The 11,014-nt window shown below is 32.8% G+C and overlaps 1 pseudogene; it reads right to left on the reverse strand.

Moving 5' to 3' along the window:
* Positions 1-8,952: 8,952 nt before the first annotated feature.
* Positions 8,953-9,586, reverse strand: LOC105301674 (annotated as a pseudogene).
* Between the last annotated feature and the right edge of the window lie 1,428 nt (positions 9,587-11,014).

The raw sequence follows: 11,014 nt of genomic DNA on the forward strand, positions 1-11,014 counted from the left end.
TCCAATTCTGGTTCCAAACTTTATTTCTGTATCCATGAAGCTCAATAACATTTTGGAATAATAAATTTTGGTCCCACATTTGTTATCCTTAAAAGCAAATGGCATAATTACTGCTTGGTGGTGTGTGCACTAGCTACACTGAGTTTGGACTTAGTGTAGTGGTCTCTTACCAAGAAGTGTCATCTGATTTACCTTAAAATGTTTCACAGCAAATGCAAACACTCTTACTCTATCACATTACTTATTATTTATTATTAAAATTATTTGGATCTTACTTTGTTCTTGAAAAAATGTAAATGCATTTTAAAAGAGTATTCTGTAATACTAACAGTCCAGAGAAAATGGTGTAAACTTGTTTCTTCTTGTTCTTCCAAGCTAAGAACAGCTATAAACCCTGGCTATAACTTAAGAGGCAACTAAAAGAATATTTTAAAAGATGGAAAGAGGAAGGCAGACTAGTTAGACTCCAATAAGCATCATAAATATACTTCAAGAAGCAATTACACAAATTATATTTGTTTACAACCTATCATCTTTCTTATGTATTTTTGTATGCAACCTCGTTTTCTGTTTTTCTATGAGATATATTTCATTTTCTAAAATAGTTTTTGGGGGCAAATCCAGTGTAGAAAATTAATTTTTTTTTTTTTAGTTTCACTTATTGGTCCCAATAGTTTGTGTGCTTGCTTGTTTCTTTCTCCAGGAAATGGTATTTGTGTTTTGTAACCTGTGAACTGTGGCATAGATGAGAAAAATCTTTCCATTGAGATTAACTATCCAAAATGTAGAACAATCAAGCACCCAACTTTAGCTTTAAATCCCCTAATGAGTTTAAAGCCTCAAATGCCTAGAAAAGACAAGGAGATTAGGTAAATCCATTTAACAAGTTTAGGTGCATTCTTTTATTCTGGTTAAAAGGAATATATACTTGCATTTTTAAAAAAGGAAACACCACATAGAAGTAATTTCTCTCGTTTTCCTTAAAATATGTAGTCTTTCCATTTATCTTTCAGTATTGGGGGAAAAAAAGTTGTAAGTAGGAATATGATGCAGGCACTACTCAGCTCTAGCTCATTGTTGTCTTGAGGAAATGTGAGACCAGCATTGCCAAATCTTATTGTTATTTAGGATAAACAAGAACTATAAAATTTTTAAACGAAGTACACAATATGTAGAGTAGTGCGAGCCAAACAAAGCCTGTCTATCTCCTGGATACAGCTGTGGGCCCACTTATGACTTCTATGTGAAATATCAAACTATTGTCTTCTGAATTTATTGTTGTGAAAGAAAAGTCTAAGAATATCCTAAGCTTCCTTTAAATCATTGGTAGTTAACATTTTTTTCCTGCCAAGATATTTATTAAGCTTAAAAATACTATTGCAGGGAGGGAGAAGCGAGTAAAGGGGATCAAATATATGGTAGCTGAAGGAAACTGGACTTTGGGTGGTAAACACACAATAGAATATACAGATGTCAAATGATAATGTACACCTGAATATTATATAATTGTATTAACCAATGTTACCCCAATAAACTTAAAAAAAAAAAAAAAACTATTGCAGTTCTAAATGCTTGAGTCCCTAGGTGTGAATGCCTTTATTCTTTTTCCATGATACATTGTGAGCATTATTTTATGTATAAATTTAAGTCTTCAACTCCAGAACATTTTTTCCATTATACTATTGATTTTTAAATTTTATTTGTTCTTTCATTTTTTTCTGATACATCTACAGTTTCTCCATTTGCTATCCTCTATCTTTTATAGTTGTCATCTCTCTCCAAATTTTTTTTGTCTTTGTCTAATTCTTCTGCACATTTGGAGAGTTTCCCAAAGTTCTCATATAAAGCATAGCCTTTTCCCTAGTCATCCTTGTTTTTGCTCTTACTTGATAGAAATAAGAATGGAGCATCTCTTTGGCTAGGAAACTAAAGATTACCTAATTCTTACACCAGGTAAGACCAAGCTATCTTATCGAAGTAGTTTCCAAGATTGTCTGTCTATCATCTATCTATCTATCATCATCTATCATCTATATTGATCTATCATGTATTATCTATTATCCAACTACATATAGAGAAATATAGCATTTATTTCTTCCATACTAGTTAAATAAATATAAGGCAAAAACAGATTCTGAGAACTATACTGTTTCATTTTCCTTACCCCTTAACATCTCAAACAAAATATAAAATATTATTAGAATTTGGGAGAAAATTATTTTCTAACATACCTATCATAACCATGAAGAATGTAGACAGTTGGGTATTTTCTTTCAAAACTAGAGTAGAGCTAGCCCACTTAAGCGCAGTAGTGGATGTCACATGGGAGAAGAGAATAAGAAGGGAGAGAAAGATGGACAGATCTCACTTTGCGTGGGAGCCATCTCTTTCTATTACTCAGCTAATGACATCAATGAAAATGTGGAAGATTCAAATCTTCAGTGACTTATCCCTAAAAAGAGGGTTTCATTATGTTCTCAACTTTGCCATAGCAATTACTTTTTCATAGTAGAAAATAAAGAGAAAGGTGAGAACACAAGGGGGAAAAAAGTGGGAGACCATAGATTCTTATTCAGAATAGACACACTGGTCTAATGCATTTTTTATTGTTTCATTGTAATCTTAATTCTAGTAAGCTCTTCTTTTATCTCATTCATCTCATTGATAGACATATTTTGAATCCCTATCAATGAATTCCTAATTCATATAAATCTGTTTTTTATCATCTCATCTTGTAGGTCATGTTATAAAATCTGCATTTTATTAAATTTTGATGTCAATAATTTTTCAAAAATATTCTCCCATTTCCTAGGAAAAATACTTTTTGGCAATGTCTTCCTCACTTCTTTTGGCCATGAGTTCTTTTTTTTATTGTATATGAGCATGCATATGTTTATTGGAGTTTACTAATATTTGCATTTTGAAACTTACTCAAGCCACAGTACTAGATTCTCAAATAGTTTAAATGTGTTTTCTTTGATTTTCCTTGTTTCATATTTATTTATCTAAATATTTATTGAGAGCCTATTTTCACACCATGAGGATGAATTCCATTTGATTGATGATACAATTCTCCTCTCATATTTCATGTATCAAATTTATTGCTCCCAGTACGGTTCTCAGCCTTGAGTAGTAATGAGCAAACTTTCAGAACTTCATTTATTCTTTGCTATTATCTTTTTTTTTTTTTTTCCTATTTGGTGCACTAACTCTAGATTGGGTCATACCATCTGTAATCCTCTCTAACTCTGATATTTATAAGGAAGTTGCCTCTAAAATCTATTTGAAGATTCTTGCTTGTGAATTATACTCTTCCCTAGTATTAAACTAATACATTACTAATTTTTTAAAATGGTCCCTTTTTAGATTCAAACAGATTCATTCAGATACCCATATTACTTACATCACCAACTCCACTCCTTCTGACTAGGTTAGTGTCCTCTTGCCTTAGAGTACAGCTGACTTTTAATGTCACTGCTCCACACAACAAAAAGGATTTCTAAGGAACCCCCTTCCAAGGCTGACCCAATACTCCCTCTTGCCTATAGCGCTCCCCTTTTATTAGACTCATTCAGTCTTGTATCACATTATTTCTTTGCATACAAAATCTCTGTAGTGTAGGCCCAGTAATGAAAGCACATTTTGTTCAAAATTAAAGATTTTCTTAAATTTAATGTAAATACTTATAGTCCTTAATATTTCTTATTGACTTTTGTGTGTGAATACAGTAGAATGAATCAGAAAAGTTAGAATATTTATCATTAGAATTGCTTTTAAAAGATGGAAATGAGTATTGCTCTTCTAGTATAAAAATATTTTGATAAATCTTTAAGTTTCATGTAGATTTCTCACAATAGCTTTCATATGCTGACTTGTTAAGATTTTTAAAGGTTTTGAGAGGTGTACCTAAACACCCACCTGTCTTTCTTTCTAGATTCTGAACCAACTGAGAATAGACAGAGGGTACTGGTACAAATTTTTTAACAGTATCTATTTTATTATTGATAAAGTTAGATGAGTAAGTATGGCATTTACTCAAGGCCAAATGCATTTTTTTGGACTTTTCACTGACTACCTTCAGGTCTTTCTTCGGGATGAGGATTGGGGAAGCTCTATGTTTGTGACATGGTAATATCACTGAGGAGAACAGGCAAAAGGCAGCTCCCACAGAAAGGAGGTACACCACATTAAAATCAAATCAATGACTGTCAGGCTCTCAGCATTATTAGTTATTTCTCATACCGTTGGGAAGCCGAGGAATATTCTCTCCTTAGGAGAGAAGACAGAGGATGGGATGATGAAAAGGATCATAAGCATTTTCCCTAACATACAATTTCCCAATTCACCTTTTGACAAACTTTGGATTATGGCTTCATTTTAAGGTAAATTTCACAGAGATCAAGAAACTCAGAGTAGAACTTTATGCCAATGAAAAAGAAACAATGAAGAGATCATGGCCACAGATACATAAGACAGTATCCTGTGACATTTACTTTCTCAGCGTTTCCTGTCTTCACTGCATTGCTTCTGTCTCAAGGATTATCTCTTTCAAAATGCAGTGAGCTTTCTGTTTAGATACACGTGCTATGGTATGCCTTACATTGGAAGAAGGAATCTTTTGTCATGATTTAGTAATTATTTATTTTCCCTCTCCAAGTGATGGGATCTACTTCATTTTAAGTAAGCAAAAATTTGCCCCCTAATAACTGATAACCCCAAAGTTTCTCAGATTAGGTGACCAAAAACATGTTAAAATATGAAGTAGAGAAGAAAAAAATAACGTATTAATAATACATTTTTGTTTCCCAGAAGTTGACACATGGTACTATATGTAACTAAAAACTTCTGCACAGCAAAAGTAATGATCAACAAAATGAAAAGGCAACCTATGAGAAAACTCCTCTCTCCTATTAAAATAGGTAGAAAAATCACAAAATAGTTGGAGATTAAATTAAACTCATCTAAACACCTGAGTCAAAGAAGAAATCTTAAGAGAAATAAAAAAAAATTTAAAATTAAAGTCAACTCATAACTTATCAAAATTTGTAAGATTCAGTGAAAGCAGCGTTTAGAGGAAAATTTATAGCGTTGAATGCATATATTAGAAAAGTAGAAAGATCTAAAATTAATAATCTCAGTTTCCACCTTAGGAAACTAGAAAAAGATGAGCAAATTAAACTCAAAGTAAGTGGAGAAAAGAAATAAATTTTAGAGTAGAAATCAATGAAATTGAAACAAGAAATCAATGGAGAAAAGTAATAAAACCCAAAACAGCATCTTCGAAATATCTATAGGCGGTATTACAATTAGTAGTATCAGAAATAAAAGAGGGAACTTCACTAGAGATTCCATAGGCATTAAAAGGATAAAAAAGGAATACTATAAACAACTATGCCTACAAATTTGATAATCTAGATGAAATGTATAAATTTCTTAAAAAATATAATCAGCCAAATCTCATGCAAGAAAAATAAGTTTAAATAAGCTTATCTCTATTGAATGTACCTATTTTAACAGTGGAGAGGTGATATATCATTGTATTTTTGATTTGCATTTACCTGATAAGTAGTGAGTGATGTGGAGAAACATTTCATGCACATGTTGGCCATTTATATAACTGCTTTGGAAAACAAGTCTATCAAGGTCCTTTGTCCATCTTTTTATCATATTATTTGTTTCTTTCCTGTTGAGTTATATGCGTTTCTTATATATTTTCAGTACTGACGCATTATCAAATAGATGGTTTACAAATAATTTCTTCCACTCCATAGGTTGCAATTTTTGTTGATCATTTGCTGTGCAGAAGCTTTTTAGTTTCATGTAGTCCCATGTACTGAATTTTCCCCTTTGGTTGCTGGTGCTTTTGGTGTCATATCCAAAAACTCATGGCCAAAACAACTGTCAAGGAACTTTTTTCTCTATGTTTTCTTCTAGAAGTTTTATGCTATGGTCTTGCATTTTAAGTTTTTAAGTTGATTTTTGAGAATGGTGTAAGAATAGGGATCCGGTTTCATTATTTTGCACATATGTATCCAGTTAGCCCAACATGATTTATTGAAGAGACTATCTTTTTCTCTATTGAGTATTCTTGACTCTGTTCTCAAATATTAGTTAATTACAAGAATGGGTTTATTTCTGGGGTCATAAATCTGTTTCATGTGTCTATGTGTCTTTTTATGGCACTACTGTACTGTTTTGGTTGCTAGAGCTTTGCAGTTTAGTTCAAAATTAGGTAATGTGATGCATCTAGCTTGGTCTTCTTTCTCAAGATGGCTTTGGTTATTCGGCTTCTTTTGTGATTCCATATAAATTTTAGAAAATTTTTTTCTATTTCTGTAAAAAATGCCATTGGAATCTTGATAGAGATTGCATTGAATCTATAGATGGCTATGGGTGGTATGGACATTTTACCATTATTCTTCCCATCCATGAACACAGAATATCTTTCATTTATTTATGTATTCCTCAATAGCTTTCATCAATGTCTAATAGTTTTCAGTGCACGAATCTTATACCTCCTTGGTTATATTTATTCCTAAGTAGTTTTATTCTTTTTGATGCTCTCGTAAATGGTTTTTTAAATTTCTTTTTTAAGGTACTTCATTATTGGTGCATACAAATACAGTAGTTTCTTGTCTATACATAGTTACTAGTTGGTCTTCTTATGAGGGGAACTGAAGTTAGAAAAGTCCTATGTCACCATTTTAATGACCATCGTTAGCACTTACTCACTTTTAAAATTTACTCATCATTATATCCCCAGCAAGGATTATAATAAATGAAACATGGTAATGCTGAATTGCTTCATCTTCAGTGAGGCCACTGACTGTTCAAAGATGCCTACTCCAAACTAAAAATGTTATTCTTCCTCTTGACTCTTGAATTATTTAATGTATCTTATTGAAAGTACATCTATTTTTACTACAAGTTTTGATAGTTGTAGTGCTCATTATTTAGTCATTTCTTCAGTATATCTTTTATAAATATAAAGGTTGGTAAGTTTTTTGTGTGAGATGATTCAACAATGAAAGTTAACTGCTATGTCAGTGTCAAAATTAATCAGAAATATCAAAGAATGTGGGAAACATACTCAGATTGTATACATCTCAAGATAATTTGAATGACAATGCTGACAATAAATTATGAGTCTCAGAATTCAAAGAACAAAATGATAACATAGAAATAATTTTGAATAAACATCTTCCCAAGAAAATGTAAACTGGGCACTCTGCCAGAATCATAGAGTTATGGGCCAACACTTGGACTTAGTTTCTGGGTCCAGCAGTATTTGCTTCTTCTTGCAAAATACTTGTGCAATAATAACTTTGCTTAAAAAATTCTCTACGAAATATTTTGGCTAGTCTACATATTCAGGGCTGCTGCTGTTACATTAGGCTTATCTGCTGAATTAGAAAAAGGTGACCCCTCTAGGAAAATGAATTAGAAAAATGTATAGTTTTCCTCAGGGCTAACATAACAGCTTGTTTGAGAGGATCTTTAACTACAACAGGTTCTGCTGGCTGAGGGCCCCTGTGCAGGATACAACTTTCATGACTGTGTATGGTCCGCCTGCATATATGTACCTTAAATTTGCTTTCTTCACAAAATAATGAGAATACAGGCTTAGTAAAATACAGAAGCACTGTTTTAGGTAAATGTCCCCATTATTATCTTCATTACTTGATAGCCTGTTTTTTTAAAAAACTTGATCCAGGTATAATTTCTTAAACCTTATGCATTTGAGCTGATGATAAGTTCCACGAGAAAGTGGAAAATTATGAAACCTAGCATTTACAACCATGTTTGCAAGTGTGCTGCCAGTATGCATTTTTATAAATAGTCACTGAAAATTTTGTATAATCTTGAAGATTATATATGAACAAATAAAATGGCTAAAATTTTTAATATATCAAAGGGAATTTATTTCTTTATTGTTAATGCCAGAATACAAATGATATTTCCTTTTAAACTAGCAAATGACAAAATCCATTGAACTGTTCCTAAGGTCGATAACTTACTAATCAGAATCACCTCCAAGTGATTTATGATTTTCACTATTGCAGTGCTACCAAGGAAGAAAGTGTAATTCCAGTGCATACAGTATAATGTCATAAGCATATTCAGACGGCCTAGATTCAACTCCTTACTTAACAGCTTACCAGCTGTGCAACATTGGAAAAACACAATAGTTTGTCTAAAATAAGAAGGGGTTCGTAGAGAACATAAGTCCAAAAATGGTTCCAGCATTCAAATATCTTCTAAAAATATTCTGTTTTTCTTCTGATTTTTCTGTATAGGAGACTTTTATATCTTTCCAGGACCTCTTATTTTGCCTAAATGAGTAGACAAATATAACTGAATGCAGTAGGCAAATATAACTGAAGTTTTTAAGCTTTTAAGGAAATTAAGAATACATCAAGATTCATTTAAACATTTGTCATCGTGTTATTAAGGCACTTTATACCACAATTTTCATCTATAAAATGAAGCAAATATCACACCATCTCATAGGATTATGATTACCAAATGACTTACATATGTTATGCTCTTAGAACTGTATCTAGCACTAAATAGTAAGCACTCAATAAATAATAAATCATTATTGACATCCTCGTATTTCACAGAAATGCAAAAATTCAGAAACCTTGAGATTTTGTTGATATAATCAGAATCAATTTAATAAATTAAAAATCTGTGTAAGGTCATCTGAGGTTTTTTTTTTTCTGAATTGAGGCTTTTTATTATGGGATATACATACCACTATCACTGTTATTAAGACACTTTTACGTCATGACACTTTATTATGGAAGCTATATAGTTCTGAAATGTAATCAAGACACTTATACAAAGAGACATTTTGGAATTTGGCCTCTTAAGCTAAATATCAGTGAAGGCTGACATACACATCATTAATAAGCATATTAACACTTCATCCAGTGTTAGGGTCTTCATTTACTCCAGTTGTGCTTCCTTTGGCAGACGGCTGTTATGTTTTACTTTAGTGCCATATTGTAGATGACAGAGAACTTGCATTTGTCAAGGAATAATTTCCTGAGATGCAATGTCAGGAAGTAGGATGGTATAATCTAACTCAATGAAGTCATCATTTCTTTGCATTTGCTTGACAGTTTGAATTTTTACCATTTTATACCATGTGTTTTCAGTAGAATTCTGCCATATTATATAACCACAGGCAACCCAGGCTATATGCCGAACTGGCTTCATTTCTGGAGATAACATTTCTAAAACTGTCTGGAATATTTTGTGCTTCTAGTGGTTCCTTCATGGACTTGAGTCTTTGATAGAATGTTATCTTCTTCATCTGGGTTCTTTCCAATTTCTTTTTCCAATGTGAAGTTGACTTCTGGTGCAGTATCTTATTCCATTGGAGGATAAAGTGCTTCAGCTGTACAGTTCACTGTCACTTGTTTTTGGATAATTTCTTCCACCGAAAACTTAAGGCGATACTTATATTGTTTGACTGCACCAGAAACACCTTGTGGGGTGTCCCCTGCTGGTAGTTGATGCAGTTTCCCGCCACGGAGGCCGTCCTGGAGGCTGGGTGGTGGATCAGCGGGATTTCCATTCTCGGTGAGCTGCGGCTGGGTGAGCACAGGTCTGCTCAAGCTTAACGGGACACGTAGCAGTGCACCGCCATTCAGCCAGTTCCTGGTTGCTGAAAAGTCATCTGAGTTTTTTATGTGTTACAATTTTTTTCCTTAAGAATTTGAATAAATGGCAAAAGCAGAAGAATAAATTCCATGCAGAGATTTAGCTTAGAATAAGTGATATAGATGTACAGAATGTTTAGAGCAAAAAGTCAGTAAAAGAAGGAAAAAATAAAAGTAAATGGTGATAGGTGGATATCTGGAAGAGAAAAATATTTTGTTGTTATTATTAGATTCCTTTTAAAAATACCAGGTTTGTGTGCTGCCTTCTCAGAACCCACACGCTTTGAGTGTTAAGAGGAGGAGTTGTTAGTACTGAAGTAATTATAACAAGGGTGTAAGTTTCTGTAGGTGGGAGACAACTTATTACATGGAGATACTTCTTATTTTAGTCTTAGAATAATATTTAATTGAATTTAGATATTCAAGGAAGACTACAGTTCTCTCTTCAGTGTGAAACATAAGACTGACTGAAGAAAAGTGCACTTTATATTTGCACAATGAAGAGTCCTCTCTATTTATAGGGAATATTAATGAAGTACATCGAGAGACTGAATTTTTCTTGGGGATACAATCAGGCTCTGTACCCCTTGAAGACAATTTTAGCATTTTCCTTTGATGATATGCTCGCCTAATATCTTTAGTATCATAAAATGTTAATAAGAATACATACTCTAGAGCTTTTAGTTTAAAGTTTTGAATGCTGTATAAATACCCATTATAAGAGAAAATAAAATAAACATCTTCATCCCTCTGTTTATAAATAATTACTACCTTTTCTCTCTTTCCTTCCTTAAATAGTCCTACAGACTGATTACTATGTGCCACTGCTCAATGCTGTTTCTGCACTGCTTGTATTTGTGTGGGGATGCTTCATTAGTTTCATTACCCAGAAAAATAACTTAGTGCCATATTTGGAAATTTCTCATTATTTTATCATAAAAATTGAAGAGCTCAATACCAGTAGCTAATATGTAGATTCTAAGTGAAGGAATCATTTTTAAAAATTAAAGACTTTATTTTAAAGCAGTTTTAAGTCTACAACAAAATTGAGAGGAAGGAACAGATTTCCCATGTACCCCCTACCCCTCACATGCACGTTCCTCCCCACTATCAGCATCACTCACCAGAATGGTATGTTTGTTACAATTAATGAATCTAAGCTGAAATATCAAAATCACCCAAGGTTCATCATTTACCTGTTGTTGTTGTATGGGTTTAAGAAAACTCATTTATGTATAATGACATACCCATCAAAATAATATCATATAGAGTATTTTGCTGTCCTAAAATTCTTCTGTGCTCTGTCTTATTCATCATTCCCCACCCGACCCTGGCACCCTTGG

This window comes from Pteropus vampyrus, unplaced genomic scaffold (genome assembly GCF_000151845.1).
Source record: "Pteropus vampyrus isolate Shadow unplaced genomic scaffold, Pvam_2.0 Scaffold9, whole genome shotgun sequence".
NCBI classification, from domain to species: domain Eukaryota; kingdom Metazoa; phylum Chordata; class Mammalia; order Chiroptera; family Pteropodidae; genus Pteropus; species Pteropus vampyrus.